We start from the raw sequence: 13483 nt of genomic DNA on the forward strand, positions 1-13483 counted from the left end.
ATGAATGGATCAGGAAGATGTGGTATATATTCACGATGGAGTACTACATGGCAATGAGAGGGAATGACATATGGCCATTTGTAGGAAAGTGGATGGACCTTGAGGGTGTCATGCTGAGCGAAGTAAGCCAGGCAGAGAAGGACAGATACCATATGTTTGCACTCATAGGTCTAACAGGAAAACAGGAGAGACCTAATGGAGAATACGGGGGAGCAGAGGAAGGAGAGAGAGGGATGTAAAATTTGAGAGTATTGAATGCTGAAAATTGAGAGTTGAAGGGGAAGGGGGAGGGGGGAAAAGAGGTGGTGGTGATGGTGGAGGGCACTTATGGGGAAGAGCACTGGGTGTTATATGGAAAACAATTTGACAATAAAATATATGGAAAAAAATAAAATAAAAAAACCCATCTCTTTAAATTTGGTCTCATTTGGAAATATTTCACCTTTGGAAGACTTAAACGAAATGCAGTTTGGATTATCCTTCTTATTTTTCTACTGGGGTACTTCTAGCTTCCCGAATAGCCACTTGGATCCAATTTGCTTTGGGGGGAACGGGAACTAAGATGCCACTGGTAATTCACTCTTCTCATACCTGGTAAGAAATCCCAGATTGAAGGGGATTATATATTCAGCCTTAGTGGAGTTAAAATCCCCACCATGATATTGTATATTTTTTTGAACTTTGCCAAACCTTCCTAGTAGTGTCCTCTCTGTAATCTGTAGTTGTGCAGAAATCCATGCTGATTGTCGAGGGAAAAATACCATGAAATGCCAGTCATGAAACTTTACGGTCTGAATTCAAGGGCTGGCATTCTGCGATCACCTGAACAGATGAGTCACTGGTCTAACAACGTCTTCTGCTAATAAAACTTAGATTTCTGAATCTAATAATAGAAACATTAATATCTTACTGTATAATAAAATAGATCTCTAATTGTCCTTTTCAAGTCCTTATGCAAACCTGTGTGACTGGAGTCTGGTTTGAGAGCAGCCCTTTACAGCTGACACCTGTAAGAAAAGGCAGGCACGGCAGCAGATCAAATTTTTATTAATGTAATAGGGATAAAGGATCCTGTATTCTGAAATACAGTAAAACCTTGGTCTGCAAGCATAATTTGTTCCGGAAACATGCTTTTAATCCAAAGCACTTGTCTATCGAAGTGAACGTCTCCATAAGAAATAAAGGAAATACAGATTTGTTCCACAACCCAAAAATATTCCTATGAAAATGATTACTTTAATACCAAATAATAAAATCCACAGTATAAAGAATTAACTTGCACTTCCCTTTGAAAATCTTCGTGGCTGGTGATAGCGAGAGTGAGAGGAGGGTTTACTATGTAGAACAACTTTCACTATCCCTAATGGAATCACTGCTATTAGCTCAGTTGTGTGTGTGCACGCATGCACGTGTGTAACTTTAACAAATGTATCCAATGACCCTTGTTCTTCCTTTTGAGAAATTCGTGGAAATGGGACCTTGCATTTACCATCACCCACAATCCTGCAATAGGAGAGGGACCATTGGCTCAGTTGTGAGCATGTGATGATTGGCATCATGTACTACTCATTGCAAGACCTTGCTCATTTATCAAGTTAAAATTAGAAATGTTTGCTCATCTTGTGGGACACTTGCAGAACAAGTTACTTGTAATCCAAGGTTTTGCTGTAATTGCGCTGCATTTTTCCTTTGGATTTCTCTCCACACAATCCTTTAGCTTTAAGATCGGACAATGGGACTGTAGTGGGGAAAGGGAGTCCAGCTCTGTCTGCTGGGAATCTGAGTGACCTCTTGGAATTGTTCCAGTAAGGGGTGAGGAAGTGGGACCACCCCTGTGGTCCCTTGTTGGTTTCGTGTGGCCCCAGGAATGTGAACTGTGGCCTGCTCCTCACTCCCTTGGCCTCCAGGGATGAGGGAAGCTATTCAATAGGTGTGTGAGCACTTTACTGATGCTCTCACCTACTTCTATGAGGTCATATGGCCAGGGCATTAGCTAACCAATTACGCAAATCAGTTTCTCAGTAATGAATACTGATCAGCAACTTACGTACAGGTGGGTATGGTAATAGTGTGCTAGGGCTGCCATACCCAAATACTACAGAGTGGGCAAATTAAACAACAGATTTGTGTTCTCCCAACTCTAGAGGCAGGAAGTCCAAAATTAAGGCAGTGGCAGGATTGTTTTTCCTGAGGCGCTTCCCGTTGGCTGGCAGACGGCTGCTTTCTCCCCATGGCTCTCATGGGCTTTCCTCTGTGAACAAGAATCCTTGATGTTTCTTTGTGCTAATCTTTGATTAAAAACAGATTGGATTAAGGCTCACCCTAAGGGCCTCCTCTTACCTTGATTAACTCTTTTAAGGTCCTGTGTCCAAATACTGTCCTGTTGTGAGTTCCTAGGGAGTGAGGACTCCATCTGAGTTTTTCATCATCTGAGTTTTGGGAGAACACAATTCAGTGCACAACAAGTACTAGTAGATGCCTAAGGGAAACCAAAGCTTATTTATCCAAATTGTAAAGTAGCTTGTGTAATGTGGGTCACTACAGAAAAACATCGGTCACTTTTCTGTTCGATAGGCTGTTTTCTTGATGTCTTAAGAGAACAATCAGAAATTAAGTATGAATTTACATACTGGTGGCTTTTCCAGCTCCATTTAACTTTATTGAGGGGAGGCTTTAATTGAAGTATAGTTGACCCACAGCATTAGGTTAGTTGCACATGTTCCTTTCTGGTCTTGGCACTCCTACTTCTTTCACCTAAGAAACCCCATAGAAAAGGACACTTGATGTGTTCTGCCAAGGATAATCCAGTTCATATTTGCATTGTTTTAGAAGTAAAATGTAAAATCTCTGGTCAAACACCAAAACAGCATTATATTTAATGCCTCCTCCTAAATTATGTAAGGATCTCAGAGGACCATGAGCTTTTTGAAGAATGCCTCCAACATGAAAACCAACCAAAGCAAATGCAAGAGAAAACTGGAGGTAAGGGCAATGCAGAGAATATTTTAAAAAGAATCTGAAAGACCCATTTGTGATGTGGTAATTTAAAAAGAAACTGAAATAGCATCCCCAAGAATGGAAAATGCACAATGGAATAGAAAGACTATTTAGGTGTCCAGTATCTAACAGTCCATAAAGAGAACAAAAAATGGAGCGAGGACTACCAAATAATCAAATACTTCCTAACAGTGAAGGACTGAGTGCCTGCTATAGTGAATAGAGAGACTCCTATGAAATTCTGTTGTTCAGTATTAACACACTAAAGATTAAACTTACAGAAAACTAAAACGTGTAGATAAAGTGAAGGGGGGGGGGAAACACAGCATTGGTCCCTAAAATGTTGAAGAGAGCTATCTTCTAATTCGGATGGAAAAAAAAATTTTTTTTTTACCTGGGATTCTAGTCCCAATCAAGTGGACTATCAAAAGTGAGAAAGTTTTGAATGCACAAGAACTCAAAACCTTTACGTCCTCCGTAGCTACTGAAAGCCACATACCAGCAGTTCATGGCTGCAAGTGAGGATGGGCTGGGGGCGCGTCAGGAAAGAGTGCCTTCAACACAAGGTAAGAATGTGGTGAGGAAATCTCCGCCCCCTGTTCAAACTCCAGGAGCATGGTCTCTTGGAAAAAATGGAACTGATGGTTTATCTGATCTGTAAGTGTTGTTGATCTACTAGATCCCAATGTTTCCTATTAGAGGTCTTAGGTCAGTTGAACTGTTAGAATATTGGGCAATTGTTGCCTCCAAGAGAAAGCACATGAGAACAAATATCATGGTAAATGGATTTAAAATTAAGTTTGCAAAGTCATAGAAGCATAAAAATATTTAACTAAATAGGTAAGACTAAAAAGATAAATTAATAGGAAGTAGAGATAATGAGGATGAAGATTTCATTTTATAAGAATCAATTTTAGAAAACTGATCCATTAAAAACAAGTTCATGTGTGTAGTAATAAGTTAGCTAAAACCTAGCTAAGTGGTGGTAATACATCCAGGGGACTGCTATTTTAGAAGGCTTTTAGATTTTTTTAAATACTGTATTTTTTTCTAAAAGTCAACATAAAATTTAAAAGCTAGAAAAATAAAAATAACATGTATATATTTAAAATTTTTAGTTTGAGGGATGCCTGGGTGGCTCAGTAAATTAAGCATGTGACTCTTGGTTTCAGCTGAGCTCATGATTTCCTGACTTGTGAGTTCAAACCCCACATCGGGCTCTGTGCTGACAGTGCAGTGTCTACTTGGGATTCTGGCTCCCTTTCCTTCTGCCTCTCCCCCACTCCTGCTCTGCCTCAAAAATATTAAACTACATTTAAAAAGTTTATTTTTTAATCTGTTAATAAATTGGCACACCTTTATGGTTGTACATAGATCTTAAGAATGCATAGCTTTATGGGGAAAATATACTAACATTAGGTTTATATGTGCCAGTACTGTACTTAGTGCAGTGTCTGACATTGACCTACTGAGTATTTCACATTTTCAATTTTTGCAATAACACATCAAGAAATATTACCTTATTTTAAAGATGAACGATCTGAAGGTAAGAGAAGGCCACATTGCTAATACACAGGGCAGTAGTGCTCAACTATAGGGAGCTTCTGAATGACTTGAAAGACATGTTAAACACAGTTGGGTCTCACCCTCAGATTTTCTGGTTGACTAATCTGGGATGAGATAATATGAAACTTCAGGTGATGTTGATTCTGCTGGCTCAGGGACTGAATTTGGCCTGAATTTAAGTTGAACGAGTAGAACCAGGAAGTGAAATTATGGGGGTCTCTGACTGCAATCACACATGATCGCATATCTAGACCCACACATAATAGGGGGTATTGGCTGTGTTGATGCATAGCTTTAGGAAAAAATTTGCTCCCAAAGACTTCAGATGAGTGGACACTTGAAAGCAGAGTCTTAGGACAAACACCCCAAATTGCATAGGGCCTCTGAACACCATAAACATGGATTGAGATCCTCCCTCCATAGGGGTTAGGTATTTCAGCAAACAGTGCTAACGGCGTTAATCGTCACTGGAGCCCATTGTGATATCACACCAGTTGCCAATGATTGGTTTAGAAAGAAGCCTGTGATACAATTCTAGCCAATAGATCTGAGAGGTAGTTCTTGAAGACTTCTGGGAAAGGCTTTCTGGCTCCTAGCAGGGTAGGGGGACTCACTTACTGGTAGATAGTGCCATGTCTAGCTCTGAGGTCGACAATCCTGGTGGAAACTTGTTGCTCAGGAGAGAGCTCTTCTGAGGACGAAGCTGTGGTCTTAAACAGTTGTGTGGAGGGATAAATTCCTGGTGATATTTCGTAGCTGCTGAACAAAGCAAACTTGGAACTCGGCATCTGGATTTCTTGGTATGTGAGAAAGTTTTCTTGCTGTTGAAAACTGCTAATTTAGGGGCTTACATCTGTAGCATCCTAAGTGATGGAAGTATATACAGATACGTGTGAAAGAACCAGAACCTTGATGAAAGCCAGACAGGGGTAATCTGGAGAAAATTGTGAGGGAGGATGAAGTTTAGGAAGGTGGAATGGACTGAGCCACAAACTCGACTGCTGAAAAGAATAACGTTCTGATAAGGTGTACATCTAGGTGTAATGTCCTCCTTCCCAGCGTATTCTCACTACTGACTAGATTCTTTTGGAGTATCTGTGAACTCTGAAATGAAGGAAAATAGAATATATTTCAGTATATAGAATACAGCATTATAATAAAATTCTTTTAATATTCAAATATACTAGGATACATCCTAAAGGGCTCAAATGTTTCTGCTGTGTAGAGAGTTAACTGATCCAGAGTTACCTGCTGTGTGGGCAACTTCTAATGGGGTAGCATATTCTGTAAAATTACTGTGTGACGCATACCCCCCCCCCCAAATTCAGTGGCTTAAAATAATAGCCACGTCTATGGCCTATACTCTGTGGGTCAGCACTTTAGGCTGGCCCCAGCGGGCTTGCTGTCTACTGCATGTGTGGGAGCTGAAGACCAATTAGGTATCTGTGCTCCTGGGAGTTGGCTTGCTGTCCCCTGTGTGGACAGTGGGGACTGGTTCATGTAGTCTATCAGCCTCCGGAAGGCTAGCTGGGCTTTTTCTATTGGTAGTTGTAGAAGTCTAAGAGGTCAAAGTAGGTAAGGCCCATGTCACCTTTGCTCTATTATGTTTGATAAAAGTAGAAGTCCAGATTCAAACAACAGGGAAATAGGTTCTACTTTTTCATGCAAGTGTCCTGGAAGGGAAGGGTGGAGAGATGGCATTCTTTTTTGCTTTTCCTTCTCACTAGGAATCCTCCCCATACATCCAGTGCAAAACTGAGCAGAGTCATCTGACAAATCAGGCAATGAACAGTCACTATAGAGGTGCTGGCAACAGTCTGATCATCTGGGAGGTAAAATAACCACTTGGCCATGGACTCCAGTCAGCTTTGACCTTCTGAAGGGTTGGCGATGCATCTAGGCAAGGACTCTGTGCCTATTAGTAAAGCATGCCTGTGGGAGGGCAGGCAGCAAAGGCTGTGGTCAGTCACTTGTTGAAATCGGGAGAAGTGAAGACCATGAGTGAAAGCTGAGTGCCTGTGCAACACTTAGTTTTTGTTTTAGATCTAACTAGGAGAGCAAGGTGGTGGTGAGGCTGGATTAGGGTGGCCGGGAGCTGTGGTAATCTCAGTATTTGTGTGTCACATTTATACCTGCTATGTGTCTTATAGACCCATAGTAACTACTTAGTATCAGAACCGTGTTCCACATTTTATAACTTCTAGTTGTCCTCCAGTGAGTGAATTAGCCACTTGTAGCCCAGGCCAGTATCTTGTCCAGTACCTACCGGGACCCTCCTTATTTGTCCTACCAACTCCAAATTGTTAACCGTCTTCAGGAATCCCTGCCATTCTACACCCATGACCATTGCATGGAAACCGTAGTTCCTCAGCATCAGACTATCTCAATTGTCTAGATCTCTCCGATTCCTTAGTTTGAAGATTCTTCAGTTCCTACTTTTAAGTACAAAGTTGACCTTGTCATTCCAGTGACCTCAGTTTTCTGGTGGAGATGCATAGGTGTGTGTGGGGGGAGAGGGGGCGTGACTTGAGCTAAAGAACTTGGATTTTCCTATGACCTGTACTCCCTCAGATTGCATTTCTACAGGGGAATGATGTTGACATGATCTGATCTCTGTCCCACTTTCCCTTTATGTGCTACACTTACGGGAAGTTCTTTGTGGTTCATCTCATTGGGCATCTGGAGAGAAGTTCCCAACTGATAGGCCTTGACCACTTTCTTCACTATGTAAAATCACTGACTTCATATCAAACATTATTTTACTTCCCCTTCTTCCCGAGAAGCCTATCTATTGCCCAGTTGGGGGTTACACTTAAAATGCAGCTGGGGTAACTCACAACATGAAAAAATCCTATGCTAAGCCTTGTGTTGGTGGAACACCTGTGTAGAGACTATCACTAGGGGTGGTTGTGGAAAACTACTACATGAACTATGAACATGTATGGAAAAACTGAAGATGGCTGAGGACAGCCATCTTCTGCACAGGGAGAGTACCTTAAACAAATCCTCAACTGAAAGAATAATGTAAACATGTTAAGTGTATGCATGTATTAAGTACAAAATGTAAATTAAAACCACAGATGTGTTTCTGGAGGAAAGGTGAACTGTAACACATGAACATCTAGCTCCTAAATTACTAGATAGGAAGGATTATTAATAGCTTAAACATTTTTTTCATTGTATTGTAAGATTCTGTGTATAAGCTTCCCAAATAAGTCCTGCATTAAGCATTTGATAAATACTCGTCTGTGTTAAGTGATTCAGTCTCTCCTATTTTTAATAAGTTTGGAGAGGTGGCATGTAGGGAGAACTTTGAATCTGTGAAGGCTTTTTCTCCTCACTTCGCATTTTATATGGAGTCAAATCCTGTTTCAGGAGTTCTAGAAATACTGTTGAAGTGTGGATTGTTAGGTGTGAAAATTCTACAGTGGGAACATATTAGAATCTATTTAGATGATGGATGATCGGTAGGTGATCTACACATACAAGAAACGGAAGCTTATCTTTGCAAATCCCTAGGATCGGGGCAGAAGAGGGTCTGTTAGGAATGTTAAACTTTCCTTGTGGGCTGAGCCAGTGCTGAGCGAGAATGACTTGTTACCAAGGAAGGTCCAGGTATCAAGACGGGTTGCTCAGAGTTTGGCAGAGCTGAGCGAAGTTGGCTCCATTCTGGCAGAGGATTCAATAGCTGGGACCAAAATCCCAGACTTATGGTTCTTCATATGGAACTCGAACATTCAGTAGGTGTGGGTCAATCTGCAGGCAATTAAGAGAACCATTTACACCGTGAGATGTTCATGCAGTCCTTTCATCTACCTGTGATCCCAGCTCTCCAGGTCGTCCAGAGCTCCTTTCTCTTTCTAGATCATTTTGTACTTCTGGTAAATTCCTGGAATGAGAAAGGAGATATGGGAATAATCATAAACATAATTTTAAAAAGTCAGGAATATCTGCTTTTATCTAAAACAACTGAAACCAAACAGCCCCCAAACCCCAAAACAAAAAATGACAAAGCCTGTTTGCTAGGCAGAAAGTTAAGGAACTTTAATTACTATTTTGAAATTTCATTCAAAGTCCTCGATATTTAAACTGTTACATAAACTACAGAAGCACTGAGATACAAGGCACAATGGAACTCTTTGTATTAAAACTTCCTCTGGTTTTTCTATCCTGTTTTTCTAGACTTATCCATATTTTAACATAGTCTCTAATTTTTAATCCCCAGTATAGACCCCCTAGTTATTGAAGAGCACATTTCTCCTAACTTGACAAAGCCCTTTACAATCTTGCTGCTAATAAATTGGCATTTAATTTCTCTGAATGTATTGCTTTGAAGTATTTCACTTAAAGACTGAAAAACATTTGTTTTATGTAGAGGCTTATATTTACCATGAAGTATTGCTATAGGAAAAGTTACCAATTTTAAATTTCAGAAAGCTTGACTTCTATCATGTTTTTAGTTTGCTTCATGCAAAGTGATTTAAAGGACTTAGAAAAAGACTTGATTTAAAAGTGATTCAGCCTCTCCTGTTTTTAATAGTATAAGTTTGGAGAGGTGGCATGTAGGGAGAACTTTGAATCTGTGAAGGCCTTTTCTCCTCACTTTGCATTTTATAAGGAGTCAAATCCTGTTTCAGGAATTCTAGAAATACTGTTGAAGTGTGGATTAACTTTTTCAAGAACTTAAAGCATTAGCCATTATTTTGAGAATGTTACATTTTCTGATTATTACACAAAGAAGTGACTCCTATTAGATTACATTCTAGACTATTAAATTCTAAATGGTTTCTAAGGTCTCATACTTCCTCTTTTTCTTATTTTTGACATGACCCCCCCCCCATACCTGGATAAATGTAGTTTGAGATGGTAATAGAAATTGTAGGCAATCCCTTAATTGCCTGCCAAAATCCAACAAGTGCTGACAACTGACACACTTCTCCGATAACTCATCTGGTAGCAACCTGACCTGAGCTTGTTCATTGGTAAAACCAAGCCTGAGATGACATAAGTCTATTTATACAAGATCTTTTACCCCATCAAGTATAAAAAGTTTCCCTGAATAAATATTAAGATGTTTGCTTATGGGATACTGTCCCATGTGCTGCTGGGGGGTTATCTATTTTTTAAAATTTATTTAGAGCGCATTTGTGCACAAGCTGATAAGCGGGGGAAGGTCAGAATCTCAAGAAGGCTTCATGCTGTCTGTGCAGAGCCAGACGTGGGGCTCAATCCCATGAACTGTGAGATCATGACCTGAGCTCATATCTGGAGTCAGATGCTTCACTGACTGAGTCATTCAAGTGCCCCTCTATTTCTATGATACAAATATGCATCTCCTAAACTTCTACACTTTCTAAAATAGGACTTCTGAATTCCAAATCTGATCTGATCCCAAGTATCAAAGCAGAATTTTCAAAAGTCAACAGTTTTTGTAAATGTAAAGTGAACACATGTCAAAGATTCTATTCAACTCCCTAATGATTGAACCAGCCTTACTAGGTTATTGGTTTCAAGGAGAAATTGAGTAATAGACTTCTATAGTCAGGCAGTCCAAGGAATGCTGAGATTTGTGTGAATAGATTAAAAATAGCTAATGGCTTACAAAGCAAGAATTTTTACTCAATCTACAGATTATTACATAACTTCAAAATATCAGTACTCTGACTAAATATTAAATAACACAAATAGGTGCAATCTTCTAGATGTTTGTAGAATCATTAAGCAGTGACACTTCAGAGGACATCTGTAATCCTCAAGACTTTACTTCCAAATGTTGAATTTTTATGCTTCCCTATCACCACATAATTTCTAAAGTTTACTAATAAAAGCTAGCCTTTTTAAATTATGACCTGGTTACACCCCTTGCTGCATCTGTATAAGTAGATACATAAGCCTCTTGTAGCATGCAGTCTTTTGTAAATGAAGATGAAAAAACTAGGGCAAGTTTTTAAAGGGATCTTGGCTTGAACTTCAAAAGCCTCTATTTGCTCTTCTGTCTTGAGTTTTGGAAACCAAGGTCAAGAATCCCCTTCTATGAAATTTCACTTGCAGTACCTCAAGTGCATGTAGGTCAGGATGAAATGCTATCTCCTAGATAGCCCCAACATTTCATAAGCTGCTGACTGCTGGAAAGTAGCTTTCTTAGCATGGTGAGGCTGGGACCTTCTAAGCAATAGCACAGGTTCCAGGCCAATTTTCATAGAAGGGACTGTTATGTTGTCTCCATAACATGAAGTATGATTTTTATTGGTTAGCTTATTATACCATATCAAATAAGAATCCTTAATACTATAAACATGGTCTTAGTTGCACAGTTAATTTGTACAGTTATACTCTATTAAGGACAGACTCTCATCGAATGAATAGAAATTGTTGTATCTTTGGAGAAGCAAGGGCCCTGAGTGGCTCAGTCAGTTGGGCGGGTCCAGCTCTTGATTTCTGCACGCCCTGCCACAGTCTCCCTGCACACTGACAGCCTGGAGTCTGCTTGGGACTCTCTCCTCCTCCCTGCCACTCCCATTTGTGTGTGCACGCATGCTCGCTCTTTCTCTCAAAACAAATAAAAGCCAAAATAGCCATATTCTCATTAAAATTGAGATTCTGTAAAAACCTTGGAATTCAGGTGCTAGCAAGAGATTACCAAATGGTCAGTCTCAATGCACAGAAACATCTATTAATTTGAGAGATTTTTTTAAAAAGGGATTTCTCATCCTGATTAGAAAATAAAACACTAAAAAATACTAAACAACTACAGTGAAATTTCTCATTGGTTCTTCTGGTCTGATAAAAACTTTTTCATGAGCTGGTCTGCTTCCAGAATAGAGTATTGCAAATCCTGAAGTTTTTCAGGAATAATGAATTGTCTAAGTGATGTCATCTGTAAGCTTCAAAGCACACTGTCATCTGATCAGTGTGTCTTTTGCCTTGAAATCTCTGGAATGGACTTTTCCATAAGTTGCTGAGACCATCTCTGTGTGTTGAAAGTAGAATTCCTGCCTCTAGTTCAGTTTTCAGACAAGTATCAAGGTAGGACAAACCTGTTAATGGGGATAACTGCTGTGATTAAAGTAGCCAATTAGAGGTGCCTGGGTGGCCCAGTCAAGTGTCCATCTCTTGATCAGTCATGATCTCCTGGTTTGTGGGATTGAGCCCCACGTTGGGCTCTGTGTTGACAGACTGGAGCCTGGTTGGGATTCTTTCTCTCCTGTCTGCCCTTCTCTGGCTTGCACATGTGTGTGTGCTCTCTCTCAAACATTAAAAACAAAACCAATGACCTAACACACAGGAGTATAAAAATCTGTATTGCAATGAAATGTATTAAATCTTCTGTGTTTTTCCTGAGGGTAGGAATTTATAATGGGTATTGAAGATATTAATAAATATCTAAGGCCTCTTAATGAGTTCTGTAAGGCAGTAATTTTCAAACCTTATCAGATTGCTGGACTTCACCCCTGAGATCCAAGATAGGTTTGAGATGGGGCCCTAGAATCTGCATTTCTTTAAGTTTTTTCTTTGAGAGAGAGCTAGACAGAGTGTGAGCAGGGGAGAAGCAGAGAGGGAGACAGAATCTGAGGCAGGCTCTAGGCTCCAAGCAGAGTCTGACTCAGGGCTCTAACTCCCAAACCATAAGATCCTGAGCTGAGCTGAAGTTGGGTGCTTAACTGACTAAGGCTCCCCTACATTTTTTTTTTAATGTTTTGAATTTTGTAATGAGTTTATTTTGAGAGAAAGAGAAAGCATGCATGGGAGAGGTAGAAAGAGACTCCCAAGCAGGCTTTGCACTGGCATTATGGAGCCCCACACGGGGCCTGAACCTACAAAATATGAAATCATGACCACTGAAATCAAGAGTTGGTTAACTGAGCCACCTGTGCCCCCCTAAAATATGTATTTCTAACAAGGTCCCGGGTAACACTGATGCTGCTGGTCTGGGCACCATGCTTTGAGAAGCATTGTAAAAGGTGTAGTTTTAAACAATTTCATGAATACTTGATACACATTTATGCTTTCATTTGACAATTTAAAACGGGGTTTTCACAACTAAGCTGAGAAATACAGAGCATACCAAACATGCTCTATCTTTTATAGTATTCTTCTTTTGATAAGGCAAAAAGATTTGTGATTATCCAGAGGCTGAATGGAAAATCTGTTAGTCTTAGATGATAAATATCTTGGAATTTGTGTCTTTCTAAATATGGCTTCTGCCCTTGCAGGCAAAATCAAGAGTTCTTCCAAGAACTTTCACCTCATTGAGAGAGGGCCCATGGATTACCTGAGCTAGCACTTGGCTACTTATTTAATTCATCATTTTAAAATGAGCATAGTAGAAGGTACATGACTGTCGAGAATCCTTATGGACATGAGCTGCCCTCACTGCTGTTGAGGGAGGGACGTGTCCCCTCTAGCTCTGCTGCCTTGTCTGAGCACCTCCCTTTCCCGGGGTGGCCCGTATCCAGTGATCACAGGGAGGAAGCTGGCCACTTTGATCCAATGCTGAACACTTTGAGGAGCCATGTTTCAGAGCTCCCCATGGGGTTGACCAAAGCGCTATGAGCCCTGTATCCCCAGTTTCTATGAGTGCTGGGGTGAGTTCTGCTGGTTCTCTCCCCTCCCTCTGGCCCGCCCCTCAGGTGTTGATCGCTGCATGCCAACAAGTCTCAACATCTCTGTTTATATGCAGCTCAATCTCTGACCTTGGCATTCCCACAAGTGAACAAAGGTCCTATCCTAAGAAAATACAGGCACCTGTGTGGCTCACTTGGCTAAGTATGCACTCTGGATTTTGGCTCAGGTTATGATCTTTCAGTCATGACATCAAGCACTGAGTTGGGCTCCACACTCTTCTGCCTCTGCCCTCCACCCCCACTTTTGTGCTCTTTCCAAAAATAAAAAAATAAACACGAGAAAACAAGCCAGAATT

General features: G+C 40.4%; 1 long non-coding RNA gene across 1 annotated transcript in view; it reads left to right on the plus strand.

The window, feature by feature from the left end:
- The first annotated feature begins 5114 nt into the window (after positions 1-5114).
- The window catches only part of LOC115278203, a 138136-nt gene continuing 129767 nt past the window's right edge, over positions 5115-13483 (plus strand). The window contains exons 1-2 of the long non-coding RNA XR_003902756.1: positions 5115-5363; positions 6291-6395. This is a non-coding gene — a long non-coding RNA (uncharacterized LOC115278203). The remainder of the gene's footprint in view (positions 5364-6290; positions 6396-13483) is intronic.

Source organism: Suricata suricatta, chromosome 14, assembly GCF_006229205.1.
Source record: "Suricata suricatta isolate VVHF042 chromosome 14, meerkat_22Aug2017_6uvM2_HiC, whole genome shotgun sequence".
Lineage (NCBI taxonomy): Eukaryota > Metazoa > Chordata > Mammalia > Carnivora > Herpestidae > Suricata > Suricata suricatta.